The 15,706-nt window shown below is 39.2% G+C and overlaps 1 protein-coding gene across 1 annotated transcript in view; it reads left to right on the top strand.

Annotated features, from left to right (window-relative positions):
- HPSE2 (heparanase 2 (inactive)) overlaps positions 1–15,706 on the top strand; it is a 651,318-nt gene that overhangs the window by 3,097 nt on the left and 632,515 nt on the right. The window contains exon 2 of the mRNA XM_008073956.1: positions 36–193. The gene's annotated coding sequence lies outside the window, so the exon portion shown is untranslated. The remainder of the gene's footprint in view (positions 1–35; positions 194–15,706) is intronic.

Below are 15,706 nucleotides of genomic sequence, written 5' to 3'. Positions count from 1 at the left end.
GGATTCCTTTCCTCCTTCTTTTTCTCCCTCTGCAGCTCCAAGCGCCTGGTGACCCTGGCCCGGGGACTTTCGCCTGCCTTTCTGCGTTTCGGGGGCAAAAGGACCGACTTCCTGCAGTTTCAGAACCTGAAGAACCTGGCGAAAAGCCGCGGGGGTCCGGGTCCGGATTACTATCTCAAAAACTATGAGGATGGTGAGAAACTTGATTACCGTTCTTGCATGTTGGAGGGGAAACTTGGGGAGTGGAAGCAAGCACCCACTGTGTGTGTGTGTGTGTGTGTGTGTGTGTGTGTGTGTGTGTGTGTGTGTGTGTTCACGCACGCGCGCGTGCGGGACAGATTTGGAGGAAAACCTGGTTGAAGCTCTCCTGAAAAACTGGGAGCTTCGGGCAAGGGGATACCGGAGTGTGGGACTCCTGGCGTGGTTCTCCGGATTGTCCTTGTCCTGGCCGCCGGCCTTTGGCTGGGCGGCTAAGTCTTGGAGACCGCGAACCGGTAGCCAAAACTTTTAGTGGGCCAGCCCTAGAGGGAGAAGATGCAGCAGGTTTCTTGAGCAAATTCAGCCAGGTATGTAGATTACTAGAGGGTCAGAGTCGCGTTTCATTCCTAAAATTCTAGGCAAAAGTGCCTTTTTGTTTTTATTTCTTGCCTTCTTGGGATGAGGAAGCCACTTTTTGAAAGCCACTCTAAAGTTTTCTTGAATAATTCTTTTTAGATTGGTCCCCTGTTGAGGAAGGCTTAAAAATCTCCACCATGGGTTCTTCTTCAAGACAGCCTCAACTCATGGACTGTTTCCTGTTTTAAGATGGGATTATAAATGCCAGCCTTCTTTCCTGCCAGGATCAGATGAGTTAAGTGTTGGGAGGGCTTTGAAAACTTGAATTCCTATTCCAGTGTGAGAGGTCAATCTTTTTTGCTTTGAATAGTCTCATTTATACTAGAGAAAACATGAAAATGTTATTTTAAAATTTTTGTTTAGAAGGTTTGGTGTTAGTATCTATGAATTTCCTGTTTGTGCCTCTTTCAAAGTGGCACAGTGGGAACCGATGTATCTTCAGCTACTGTTGCTGCTAAGACTAGTTAGAAGAGGTATTTGTGTCCCCTGTTGGAGGGCTATCTCTCCCCTGCTGGTCCTTCTCATGTGTAAGCTACAGCTTTGTCTTTAAAGGGCTCAGGGACAGGTTTTCAGAGCCCTCTGAATTTTGTTACATCTTTGTCCTTATAAATAAGCTCAATGAGGAAATACCCTTGTATTTCCTGGGGCCTTCACTGAATGGGACTTATGGAGAGGTATTGGGATCTACTTCAAGAGTGACTGAGGAACATTTTTTTAAAGTGTCAGAATAGAGAAAGAGGGTAAGGCTGAGAATTTTTGAGTTTGAAGCATGACTAGGACTTACTCTTCTATAATATTTGCCAAAGCATGTAGGTGTTTAAGGTTGTATCCTTTCAAAGGTAAAAGTTGTTTCCATAAAAATGTGTATTGTAAGTAGATTTTTGCTGTCACTCAGCATAAATGCTGAAATGTGAAAGATAATCTTTTACAACAGCTCTGGTGGTAATGTGACCCAGGACCTTATAGCTCCCAGGGTCACTGTCAGCTCTGTGATCAGACACAAAGAGAGAAAATATTAATGGCGTTCCTGATGAGACAGCTCTTCTTCCAATCCATATGAACTACTTCCTCTTTAGTTTGTGGAAAAACTTGTAAGAGCCCCAGGAATTGCTAGGAGGAAAAGGGCCTTTCTAAGGTTAAGAATGGTCTGTGTCTCCCAATCTTGTACATAGGATTATATTACTTTGGGAACAGTGAGATCTGCTTAAAGTGAAGGCTGCAATTTGTTTCCTTTGGTAAAAGGAGAAAGTGGGCATCACGGGGAGAAAATAAATTGGCAGAAGGCAGTGTCCCATAAAACCTCATACAATTTAAAAAATCAGAATTTGAAAAGATCTAGGTGGTCATCTTCAGTCCTTCTACCACTTCAGGAGCCAGAACAGTATCATTCCATATGGAATCCTTTTCTTGTTTTGTCCAAGCGGGTATTAAGTATCCCTAGGAATGTACTTTTCACCACTCCTGTGGGAGACAGTTCAAAACCATAGGTTTTTGCTGGCAAATCTCTCCTAAATTTTCCCTTTATAAATATTTACAATTACTTGTAATAATTTACAATTGTTCCTGTTTGCATTTTTTTTAAGACATCTACCTTCAAAATAATTTCTGTCTTTGGCTTGGGTGTTAGCTTCAAAAAAGGCTTTTCTCATAGCTGTTTTTTATCTGGACTACCTGGATCTAATTCTCTTAAAACTTTCTTTAAAGTCAGTCCTTCCAGACACTAATCTGTTTTATTGCTCCTAGCTGAACTCCTTTTGATTTATGTTTCCCTGGTAATAAGATGCTCTGAACTATATCAGTATTTGAGGCCTTTGCAGAGTTAAAGAGAATAGGAATGTCCTATTTCTGCCCTTTGATGCTCATATATCCTTAAATCACCCATGCTGTCTTGCTGGTGCTTGTTGTGTTGCAATATTCAAGGCAAAAGGTTTTCGGTGTAGTCTCAGCAATTTTGGAAACATTATACTTCAATCGTCCCTTTTGGTCCAGTGATAACTGTTATCATCATGAGCATCTTAAAATAATTAGGCTTTCGTAGAAATGACCCGTAATAAGCCTGTAGGCATAAAGGCACCTTATTTAAAAATGTATTTACTTAAACATAATACAGAATAACAACATACATTTTGAGTAATAAGATATGCCTACTGACTCATTGTGAAACTGAATGATATGGTGAAGAAAAAATGGAATTTAGACTTAGAAAGTCTGCACTGCAGGCCTGGCCTGATCACTTATGGATGTGTGGCCCAGGGCTTTCTGTTTGGTCATAGCAGATGGGTAGTAGTCATACCTACTGTGCATTGCTTCTCTGTGGGTTCTAAGAGGTAAGTTTATAAAATATTTAGTCAACTGCAAAACACTTGAAGAAACGTAAGGAACCTTACTTTTATTAAAGGCAACTTCAGGAAATTTATAACATATAGTTAATGTTTTAAAGTGGGATTAAGGGGTAAGATTAGGTGAGCCTGAGGTTTATACAGAAGGAAATAGGTAGATTTAGGGAGTCATTTGAGAGGATTGTGAGAATGTAGGGAGAATTACCTTTAAGGAATGGAGGTGAAAACTGAAGGTAGCTCATGTATGTGTGTGTGGTGATGAGAGAAGAGATCAATCTTTAGTTTTGTTATGTACTAACATTAAAATGAACTGACAGTTCTAGCTTGGGCAAAACCCCACGTTTCTGGTTAATTCATTGATATTGCTACCCTGATGTGATTTTGTTGTTGTTTCCCCTGAACTAACAATACAGTTAATACACCATGTGGCTTCTGTTTTCCAAATACTTTTTGAGCACAATAATACAACAGTATTTTCTGTTGCTTTGTAAAACCACGGTTTATGTATCACTTTGGGAGCTTCTCTGGTTCCTCCGTCCATGCAGTTAACTATTCCATGCTGTGCTTAGGCACCCTGTATTCCATGCAGCATGGTGATGACGGAGGAAATAAAAATAGGGTTGCTCTTTATTCTCCAGTAATCTCATCTCTGCCTAACTTCCTTTCTGTTCTGTGTGGTTGTGCTTTATTTGCTCTCAACAAAGAAATCTTGGGTTAATCTTCTGTTCTTAAATTTATTTTTTCCCACTCTGCCCCTATTGGTTATATATTCAGTGTGCTTTATTTGTATACCTGCTTTTTTATGACCATAACCACACCTTAATGAAGATATACATGGTTGATTATGCACCTCAAAGTCAGCTTAATATTTCTAAAATGTCGTATTCATCATGTTGCCCTTTTGCTCAAAACCCTTGGTTATTTTTGGATTCCTTGTAGTATAAGTGTATTCAAACTCAACTTGGCTTTCAAAACCTTTCACATTTCAGTCTCAGTTTACTTTTACGATGTTTTGATATACCTTTTATTAGAGCTCTGCTTGATTATTCACTGTCTACTAGAAGCACCTTCATTAGCTCAACCCCATGCCTTTGTTCTGCCAGTGTGTCGTTGCTTTGAATGTCTTTCTCTTGGTTCTGTTCAGAGCTTACCCCACCCCACCCAGTTTCTGAAGGCCCATTGCGAATGTTCCTTATTTGTACAGAACTCTTCTTGAACAGGTCATTCCACAGGAATTTCTTCTTTTCCTAGATTGTTGTTGCTTTTACTCTTCATATGTGAAGCATGGTAGATGTTCAACACATATTCTTGTGTGTATACTAGGTTACGAGCACTGTGAAAGGCCCTGGGGAAATGGAGGCAACCAATGGAGAGATGAGTGAAGACTTGCATGAAGACTCGATTCATTTTTCACCTTCAGTGAAAGTACATGCTACAAATTATCCCAAGCAAAGTTTATACTGCTAGGGTTATGTCTAAATTGGGTTTTAATGTATTTTTATTAGCTCCAAAATATGAAATTAAAACAGAGGAAAAAAGTACATGTGTGAGAGCAAAGGTTGGTTTGGTAAATCCCAGATCAGACTATGAGGATCTTGAAATTTCAGTATAGTAAAATGGAATTGGCCCTATAGGAAAAAGGAGACTGTTATAACTTCTTTACTCCATTGGAGAAGGGAAAGACACATTTTAAAAATGGACTTCCCACGACTCTTGCCCTCAGCACATATTCCCATGAAGCCCATTCTTGATGCTCATTTTTAATCATCTTCTTCATAATCTTAACCAAGTACTCTTTGGTTGTCTAAGTTGTCTTTGTTTCATGCTATACATTAAATTGACTTTATCACCCAATTTAAAGCCTTGCATTGGAACTACACTATTTTTTAATTGTATGTTTCTTTCTTGCTTTTATGTTGCCTTTTCTTGTTAGTCTAATGTAATTTCTACCCTGATTTTCTAATTCCTTTTCACAACTTTCAAATATCTTTTATCTCTATCTCCTGAAGACTTTTCAGAGAGCCAATTCTAAATGATAAACCTTAGTACACTTTGTAAACTCTAAGGTACTATACAACTACTATTATTGTTCTCTTTTCTCCGGGAAGTTTTCTCAGTTTTCATAGAGGTAAGGCAGTTCATTCTTTTTCTTTCTATTCTCATCCTATCAATCAAGACATATGGCATAAGAACAGCACAACTGCCAAAATGCATATTTGCCTTGAACTTATCCACTTTCTGTTATCTCATTTTATTTTGCATAATGTTTTTTGAACTTCAGTTACATTTAACAACTATTTACTGACTACCTAGTCTATGTTTAGGTTCGTGTTAGATAAAGAATGTCAGAATGTAAAATAAATGAAAGATGTTATCCCAAATCACCATTAGAACTCAGCAGTAATAATTGTTTTAGGCAAGATCTACTAATCAGTGTTGAAATTAGTAGGTGGATATTCATATAGTTTCAAAGCATCTCCCTTTGATATCTATTAATTAATTATGGTTGTAGTTTTAGTATATGTCCACAAGTTCTTTACCTCTAGGAAGTGAAACTTAATTCTTCTCCCCTTGAGTGTGAGTTGTTTAATAAATTGCTTTAAAAGAAGAGAGTCTGGAAAGGAGAAAATAGTAACTTTACAACAGACAAATGGACAGATATAATTTTAACAGTGATTAAGGTTAAAATCAGCAGATAAGGTATGTTCATATCATATATTATTTTCTGATGTGATATGAAGAGAAGAGCACTTCACCTTGTGATATGCCTTCCCCAAATTTATAACTCTCAGCAAACATTAGAAAACATCAGTAAAACCCAAACTGAAGGATACTCTAGAAGGTATCTGACCTGTATTCTTCAAAAGACACTGTCTCTCAATGAACCAATTGGCATAGTTGGCGAGATACTATTTATACTGATAAAACCGAAGAGTAACAGAGAGACAATATTGGATGAAGTGCTAAATGGAGTATAGTAGTTTGTTAGGGCATAACAAGAAAAGCAGAGATGAATGCTGGCCAGCCTTATGTGGATGTTAAGCAGATAGGTAGACTTTGGAGAGACAGAGACAAAAAGAGAGGCTGTTTAGCTCAAGAGAAGGGAGCACAAGGCAAAATCTTGTATGTATTTGGGCAGAAAAGAGACCACCCTGGTTGCATAGAAAGTAGGTGTTAGAAATTATCTTAGTTGATGTGCTAGAGCCTTGTCTAAGTCATTTTTATGGAAGCCTATTTACATATTTTTGTTAATTCAGAAATATTCATAATTAAGGAAAAATATATAAAAATAAAGTACATGCTCTAAATTATCCCAGCAAAGTTTATATTGCTAGGATTATGTCTAAGTTGGGTTTTAACATACTTTTATTAGCTCCAAAAAAAAAAAAAAGAAGAAAGAAGAAAAAAGTTTATGTGTGAGAGAAAAGGTTGGTTTGGTAAATCCAGATCAGACTATGAGGATCCTGAAATTTCAGTAAAGTAAAATGGAATTGGCCCATAGGAAAAAAGAGGCTGTTATAACTTCTTTTACTCCACTGGAGAAGGGAAAGTCACATTTTCCAAATGGGCTTCCCATGACTCTTGCCCTCTCCCATCCTCCCTTTCCAAATCACTGGACACTTTCCTTTCCTCTGGCTAATGCAGATTAGAATAACTGCGCTTGGCAAGGTTTGAATGACGAAGCATAAAAGATAGGTAATTTAAAACTGAATTGTTAATTATATTCTTATAGTGAAGAGTTTATAAAATAAAGTCTTAAAATTTGTTTGATACTTTTTGTTATCCTTTCTTTCTTTGTAGAGTAAAAACAGGCATGTATTTTATAATATTCACTTAATTATTTACTCATTGAGTTTCAGTCCTCTGTTTGACACTGAGGCTGGGAAGATGAATGAACCTCAGGTTTAATTGTCAAATTACTTACTACTACTGACTTGTCACTTCAACAGCAGCAGTCAAAAGCAATTTCTAGAGACTTTTAGGCCCAGGAAAAGCCTTCATTTCCAACTTCATCATTTGGCATTTCACAATTTGTCTGCTAGTAGCTTTAGAAGGATTTGATACAATTTAAAATTGTATTGAGGGGTGTTGGTTGTCACCTGAAATTATGTGCCTTTTGGAATCAGAATAGATGCATTTCTGTAAGATCATTGAATTGTGGTACCCAGGTCCTGAGTGTAAGCTGCAGTTCACTCTATCCCTGTGAACTTACATTTGTATCTTACAAGATTTGGTCACCATGTCATTTAGTCACAGCTTAGTCATTGTGGCCATGTACCTAGTATTGGAAGTGGTAGAGAGATCCAGTGGTTTATTGCTTGCAGAGGTGGCTTAATTAATTTCAGTGAGTCAGAAAAGCCAGTAAATAAACTTTTCAGTTTTGACCACATTTGTGTAATTTATCATCTGGTCACTGAGAACAAAGGTAATCCATCAAATTTCCTGTACAACACAAACTGTACCACTGTCACCAGGGCCTAATATCACCATTTCTCCTTCCAAATTAATTTTAATTATCTCTCCTATTCTCCTAAGCCTTACTGATGGAATGGGGGCCTCATGGAAGAAAAGCCAATTCTTTCAAATTTTTCTGGGCCTGCTGAGCCGGCCAGTCACATGGTCTGAACTCCTGTAGCCAGGAGCCTCTTCTGAGAATCCTTCATCAAAATGTATTACGTGTTAAGAATCTTAACTTCAGTGTTTTTAGTGCCTTAATGATGCTTTCAGCTCTATCCGTCTATGAAACAGTGGATTGAAACTCTGAGCAGAGTGTGTGAGAGACAGAGAGCAAGAGTCAGAATGCATGTGAGAATGAGAAAATTTATTCCATCGATGGTGATTTAGGCAACGTGAATACACATTTCTAGACTACTGGCTAGTGCTATTTAAGATATAGATACCTTGTACAAGTCTACAGAACTCCTTTATCCCTTGGCTTTCATGATCTGGTTGAGTTAGGTCCAATTCCACTCAGTTTTCTTCAGTCTAGTATAGTGAAAAAAAGATTACAGCGTAATCTTGCTCAATTCAATAATCAGTTTTTGATGATCATATACCAGGCTTAGCGATAGATACTAGGGAAAAAAAGAGGAATAAAAAATGAGCTGTACTCTCAAAGTACTATGGTCTGAAATATACAATATATTTTCATAGTGGCCTCCAGTATTGTCTCTCTTTTAGTTTGACTAATCTTTGCTTGGTCATTCTCATTCTGCACTTTACATATACTGTTTTTTCCATCTTGAATACACATCTCCTCTCCTTGAATCCAAAATTTTATTTGTCCTTCAAAGCCGCGCCTAAGTCTCCTCTTTCATTAAGCCTTCTGCTAAGTCATTTCCCACTAATCTTGCCCTCTTTTTCTGAATTTTTCTGAAATTCTTCTCTGAATATTCAAGCTAGTTAGTCCAAGTGCCCAGAATCTATGGTTGATTGACTTATGCAGATCATTTTTGTCCCTAAGAATGTACAATCAGAACACATTGCCATTGTTACGCACACACAAATCTATGTAGAAATAACCATCACCACACTGCATGGAACAGATACATTAAGTCAAACAAAGTATTTATGTTATTTACAAAGCTGAATGTATGTGTTTGGTTTTGGTGTGGCAAGAAATGAAGAGTGAAAGATACAAGCTGCATATTTAAAAAGAATGGGTGCATGTATGTATCTGAATGTTTGTTTGAGAGAGTTGTGATTAAATCAGAACCTCGGTTTCACTTGCTTTGGAAAGGACAGAACGCCTTTGGAAGTGAGGTTGGAAAGCTGAGAAAAGGTAAATTGCCCAGATTTGGGGCATTATCTCTTAAATACTATGAAAGAATGCATGTTTCTTCACAGCCTAATGATAGTAATTATATGATAATATTACCTAACCTTATTGCATGATTATTATGTGCCAGGTACTGTTTTCAGCAATTCATATGCGTTAACACATTAATGCCTATAAGGAAAGTACTGCTGACCCCATTTGACAAACAGGGAAATGGAGGCACAAAGTGTTAAGACCACTCGGCTATTGAGTCCTGGAGTAGGGACCCAGTGATATCAGTCATTAAACCTGCAGGCTTAAATGGAGCCTCTGGTATGATACAGATGAGTAGTTGATAGAACCAGGATTAGATCCCAGTCTTGTACCCTCTTCACCTTGTTTAGATAAGAGAGGGATCCAGTCTTTTATTTATTCATTGTTTCATCTATTCATCCATTCATTTATCTGGCACTCGGAAGCATTGTGGAGCATTTAAAAAAATGTGTGCCATAGGCCTTCTTGTGAATATATTTAAAGGTCTTGTGGGTTATAACATAAATTGAATGTTAGGTAAAACAGTGATAGAATGACCACAGGAAGACACATGGACAATGGAAAGAAACGATTGTCAAATTTTAGGGAATATTGAAGAAATAGAGCAACAAATCCAAGGTGGGATAAGATAGTTTCTCTGAGAATGAGATGTATTTTGGAAGCAGATGCATTAAAGGGAATAGTAGGAGTGAATCAGTGGTGTTATTGATGCCAGGGAAATGTCAGGGAAAGAATCAGAGAAATAAGAATATTTGATAAAATTGTTGGACAGTTTTAAGAATATTGAAAAATTGCTGGGAAATTTTAGAATGTCTTTATTTTTATTTATATACAGAACCATACCGTGATTTACTCTTCCTTCAAGTTCTTCCTAGTGAAGCCTTGTGAAGGGAAAAGGGAACTGTTTTCGAGAAAACTTTGCCTTCATCTCTCTGTCCCTTACCTTTCTCTTTGAACTGAGATTTTGTTAAATTCAAGTAGGGAACACTTTTATAGCCGCTAAAAATGAAGAAACCAGCCGGGGTCGGTGGCTCAGCCTGTAATCCCGCGCCTTTGGGAGACTGAGGTGAGTGGATTGCCTGAGCCCGCAGGTTCGAGACCTGCCTGGGCAGCAAGACCTCATCTCTACAATAAATCAAGCAATCAGCCGGGCGTGGTAGCGCGCGCCTGTAATTCCGGCTACTCGGAAGACTGAGGTGGAAGGATCGCTGGAGCCCAGCAAGTCGAGGCTGCAGTGGCCGGGAGCGGCCACTGCACTCCAGTCTGGGCGACAGAGTGAGACTCCAACTCAAAAAAAAAAAAAAAAAAGAAGAAACCAAGAAACAAAGTTATATATTCTACATAAAATCTCAGGGCTAAATGGCCGAGCTGTGGGTGGATCCAGGACAGTCTGACTCCGAGGTTGGTGGTTTTCCCTACCCCTGCTATAACACAATGGCACAATGTGCCTCATTCCTCTGCCAACACAGCTTCAAGGGCCTTTCCTCCGGTGGAATGGAGTCTGATTGGAAAGTTTGTTTGAGAATAGGGCTAAATGATAGTCGTTGTCTCCTTGTGGCTGTTTCCATCTGGTTTGGGCACTCGTCCCCTCACACCTATTCTGCAGCCTCTCAACTGGGGGCCCTGTCTTCCGCTTTTCTCCCTCTTACTGTCTGATTAATCTCTCAGAAGCTCCACTTTGCTCCTGTCACTGCCCACCTTGAAACCTTCAGAGACCTCTGCTGTCTGCCAGCTCAAGCTTTCTTCGTCCTTCCCCTTCCCAGGGCCTTCCGTAGTCCGCCCACTCTCCTTGGCTAGCTTTTCCTTCCCCCCCTTTAGGAACTCGAGTCTCTTCTCAAGCAGATGCAGTAGCTTCCTGCTATAGTACTTCCACTCTCTTTGCCCTTCTCCTCATTTCTAACCCCTTGGATGTGCCACCCCATATCCCTCTGCCACTTTCCTCCCATTTCTGAATTTCGCCTGCCTTTCAAAGGCCTGCTCAAGTTTCTCCTTCTTTTAATGATTCTTCTTTCTCTAAGCTCAGAGTGATTTAATTAATTAATTAATTAATTCATGAAACATTTATTGAGCCTCAGTTTCTAAAGCTCTTATTGTCTAAAAATCACTCCTTTTCATGTTCTGGCTTGTGTTCTCAAATATTTTTTGTGTATGTTCATAAAGACTTCATTCTATTCCTAGATTATAGGCCACTGTGACAGTAGTGATTGTGTCATTTCTGTAGTTTCTACAACATCTAGTAAAGTGCTTTTTGTATAGCAGCTCTTCAGTAAATTCTTATTGACTGGTTATTTCCCACTTGCTTGGTAGTTTGATAAGCTAAAGGGAATAACTTCTCTTCCATTTATTGTTCCTGCTTTTTAAAAAAAAATTCATAGCATATTTCTGATTGTTGCTTAACTTCTTTATTCCTACTTTTGTAGATTTATACTTTTATTTATTTTATACATTACCAATGTAATACATGCACATTAATATGCATTCAGTAATACACACAGCAAATAAAAAGTGAGAGCTTCCCTTCATGTCCTGTCCTCAATCTCAATCTATAGATGTAACCATTTTAAACCTCTATAACCTTAAATATATAGATGGAATAATATTATTGCACCACTTGCTTATCTAGAGATAAGCAAGATAAGTTGTTAATTTTAGTTGGTAATTGTGGTCTGTTTTTCTTTTTTTTTTTTTTTTGAGTTGGAGTCTCACTCTGTCGCCCAGACTGGAGTGCAGTGGCTGCTCCTGGCCACTGCAGCCTCGACCTGCTGGGCTCTGGTGATCCTTCCGCCTCAGCCTTCCAAGTAGCTGGAACTACAGGCGCATACTACCACGCCTGGCTAATTTTTTGATTTATTGTAGAGATGAGGTCTCACCAAGTTGCCCAGGTGGATCTCGAACCCGCGGGCTCAGGCAATCCACTCACCTCAGCCTCCCAAAGGCGCAGGATTACAGGCTGAGCCACCGAGCCCGGCTGTGGTCTGTTTTTCAGTGGCTAAAGGATAGTCTGTTATGTGGAGGATCTGTGATTTAACCATTCTCTTTCTTTTTTCTTCTTCTTCTTCTTCTTTTTTTTTTTTTAACAAGAACTTATCTGTTTGCTGTTTGTGCTGCAATATCATATTACTCTGATCTAAATTATTTCTTTTCCCCTAATATCTCTTTAAATATCCATATCTATCTTAATGCTTTTAACTGTAATACATTCTTTGGGTAAGTGGCATGAAAATGACCACAGCAAAACCAACACTATGCATCAAAGTATGGTTTTCTTTAATAAAATAAGTACTTTTAAAAGTTTTAGGTACAGATGGATGGAAAGTGACACTAAAATTATTTTGACTTTGGGCTTAAATAGTATATCACTATGTGACTTAAATCCTACCTAAGGATTTTTAAATTCTCTTTGAATGTCACTCATCTCATTAGAGTTGCTCTGTGGATTTGAATACTAGTCAGCCTACAAAGAAAGATTTATAAAGACGTGGAATAATGTTTAGTTAGACCAGACTAAAGAAGGCAGAAAGTAGTCATTCTTTAATAGCTACCTAATCAGTTGTTTGCAGGAGAAAAATAATTGCACTCTTTGTTTGTAATGTTTAAAGGTTATAAAAACTCTGATCCTCACAGTATAATAATCTTATTTTAAATTGGTATCTGCCTTTTGTAAATGAGAAAACAGATTCAAGGAAGTTGCTCAAAGTAACATGACTTTTAAGTGGCAGAGTTGGGATTAGAACTCAGTATTTCTGCCTTCAAGCCTGACACTCTTAAATGAAGTATCATAGCTAAAGGCAGCCCGTCCACTCCACTGAAGTGAACTGGGGTAGGCACTTGTGTTTTGTGGTGATTTGGCCAATCTAAAACAGATTTGCTGGGAGGCTAGAATGGGTCTCTGGTTTCTGGGAGAAGCCATGTCTGCTGGAGCCAGTGTAGTCCTGGATTCGTCCATGTTTTTGCACTGTTCTTCATTGACAAACTCCTGAACAGGCTGCAGAATGCCATTCTCGGAGACCTAGAACTTGAATCCCAGACCCCCTTTAGAGTAGGCCCCAAACCCAAGGTGTGGTTAGAACCAGTTTAGAGAATGGAACTGAGGGGACTTTGAGAGCACTCTCTGGGATGCCAAAATCCCTTCAGAGACTTTCAACAAAGTTTCAGCGTAGACAATTCATTATAATACACCCAGAGAGGGGGAGGAGGAGCCTGTTTCCTTTTGTCAGAGGAGGCCTATCTTGAGTAAGCAGAAGAACTGAAAACAGAACTAAACCATGCACACTTGCAAAAATGCATGTAATCATCATTGAGATAAATCTTTGTGTGTCTCTCAGTGGCCTAAGAGGTATGCTATTCTCTTCTGGGTGTTTATTTCCTTATAATTGTTGGAAAACCAGGCTGTGGCCTTTGCCTGTCATTATGAATCTCCTTGGAAGAGTAGACTCAGGGTAAACCCGATGAGGTATACATTCAAAAGGAACTGCAGGCCAGGCTTAGCCAAGTTAAAATCATAGGTGAGACTAAACATGTAACCTAAAACTATTAGAAAAATAAATGCTGTTGTTTCATAGAACATTTGTAGAAGCAAATGAATGGCAACCCAGTCCAAAGGTCAGGATTTTCAACCACTTGCAGCAGAAAACTTACACTTATTGAATGTCTTCACTTGGGGCTTTTGTGTTAGTGGATGACTGAGGTCTTTTGTTTCTTTTGTTTTCCTCATGGCAATAAAGTTGAAATTTAGCAAGCTTTCAAAATGAAATTTCTCAAAGAAGTTATAACCACAGGTTTTAAGTTTTCATCACCTAAATGTGGAACAGAGTGATTGAATCTTGGGGGGAGGGGAAAAGAGCTGAAGACACATGTGGTGTGTATCAAGAATCTGTGTAAATCAGGAAGGTGTGGTAAGGGGGATTTCCTGCGTTACAGACCTGCTGAAATAATGCTCCCCCACCTTCCATCAATAAATTCCAAATGAAGGCGCTGGCCTCTCTGACACCTTGCAGAGGTGGTTTGCCCCTTACCTGACACCGAGTTTTCCTGAAGCTGCAGTCAACAGTTTGCAGCTAGGAAAAAAACTCATCCTTAGGGACAATGTGTTCTTTGATTTTGGCAGTTACCTACCCATAGGGTGGGGACAGACTAGGACATCTGAGCCTATTTTGTTTTTGTCTTAACTTTTAACAAGGAAATATTCTTTAGTCAGGGTTCGCTATTGCAAGAGGTCAGCCACCATGTGTTGTGTCTAGTGGAGACTCACAGGCAGGCAGAGGAGGGGAGTTTTTATAATGAAAAAGTGAAAATCTTCAGGCATGCCCCGATTGAAGGCTGTTGTCATGAGGAGGCTGCAGGGAGGAAACCAGAAGCAGAATCCGGTGTGTGCTCAGTTAGGTGTGCATATTTGGTTTTCTCCAGTTGATCTTAAGTCAGAAGTGGAGTGAGCCTGAGTTTTTATTTTTTCATCATCGCTATAGGAGTATTCATTTCCAGGTTTCCAGATATGATAATAATAACTGTGATTTATTGAGCACTGAAAATGTTCCCAGCACTGAGCCAGGAACTTTTCAAAGGGGATCAAATTTGGTCTTTACAACCCCATGAGGCAGGTACCATTGGATGGACACTTACAGAGGTTAATTAGGGGTTCCCGACTCTGACTGCCATAGTATTAGCTTGGGGAGCTTTAAGAAATTCTGGGTTCCAGGCCAATTAAATCACTCTCTGGGGTGGAACTGAGGCATTGTGATTTTTTTTTTTTGAGTCAGAATTTCATTCTGTCTCCCAGGCTAGAGTGCAGTGGCACACTCACAGCCACCCCAGCATCGACCCTTCCGCCTCAGCCTTCCAAGTAGCTGGAACTACAGGCACATGCTACCATGCCTGGCTAATTTTTTTTTTTGTCATATTATAGGGACAAGGTCTCACCAAGTTGCCCAGGCTGGTCTCGAACCCGCAGGCTCAGGCAATCCTCTCGCCTTGGCCTCCCAAAGTGCTAGGATTACAGGCTTGAGCTACCACGCCTGGCTATGATTTCTAAAAAATTTCTGAAGTGCAGAGAACCTCTAGGTGAAGTGATTTGCCAGCTGGCCTGTAGTGGAGTTGAAATCTGGAGCCCAGTCTGAATCTAAATCTAAAGCCAGTCATAACCAACTCTACTACCTATACTTTTAATGTGCATGTGAGTCATCTGGGTATCTAGTTAAAAAGGAGATGCTGCATTTCTGACAGTCTTCTCAGTGATGCCTTCCACACTCAGAACAGCAAAGCTTTGATGCTGCATACTCTTATTAGTACTTGCGGTATCCAGAAGAAAATGTTCCCTGAAAGGCAGTATCAAGGCCAGAAGCTGGGGCAGGGGGTCTTATTCATTTCACTCCAGTGATGGTGGACAGGGTCACAGGCTGATTGTATATAAACTCCTCAATGTTCTCCTTTGGCTATCCTAGGTTTTCCTTGGGCTTACATCACCTCATGTGGGTCATTTCCCTGTTCTTGAGAACCCTTGCCATTTCGAGACAGTGGTAAAACTAGTAAAAGTTCACTTTTTTGAGGTGTTTTCACCTGCCAGGTAAAGATATGGTTCTAATTGCTAAATTGAACTGCTGTTAAACCCTTTCTTCCTTTTCTTAAAGGGGGCTAAAAGAGGAGTTGGCATAGGTGAGAAATTATAAGAAATCCATGAATTTTCTCAGTTGAGTGTTCATTCAGTAAGGTACCTCCTACGTAACAGCATTGCAATGTGCTTCCTTTAAAATAAATGAGACATTTATTTAAAATAATCTTTGCTCCGATAGAACTTACACTTTAGTGGGGAAAAAATGACATATGAAATAGATAATGATATAGTAGAAATATGAACAAATTACAAAGGAAGAAGCAGCAAACTTTACCTGAAGTAGTTAAGGAAGACCTCACAGGTGTTACTAGACACATTTTCTGTCATATTTAT

Source organism: Carlito syrichta, unplaced genomic scaffold (assembly GCF_000164805.1).
Source record: "Carlito syrichta isolate Samal-C Ts95f unplaced genomic scaffold, Tarsius_syrichta-2.0.1 Scaffold316221, whole genome shotgun sequence".
In the NCBI taxonomy this organism is placed as follows: Eukaryota; Metazoa; Chordata; class Mammalia; order Primates; family Tarsiidae; genus Carlito; species Carlito syrichta.
Note: the sequence above shows the minus strand (reverse complement) of the source record. Positions and strands in the feature narration are given on the sequence as shown.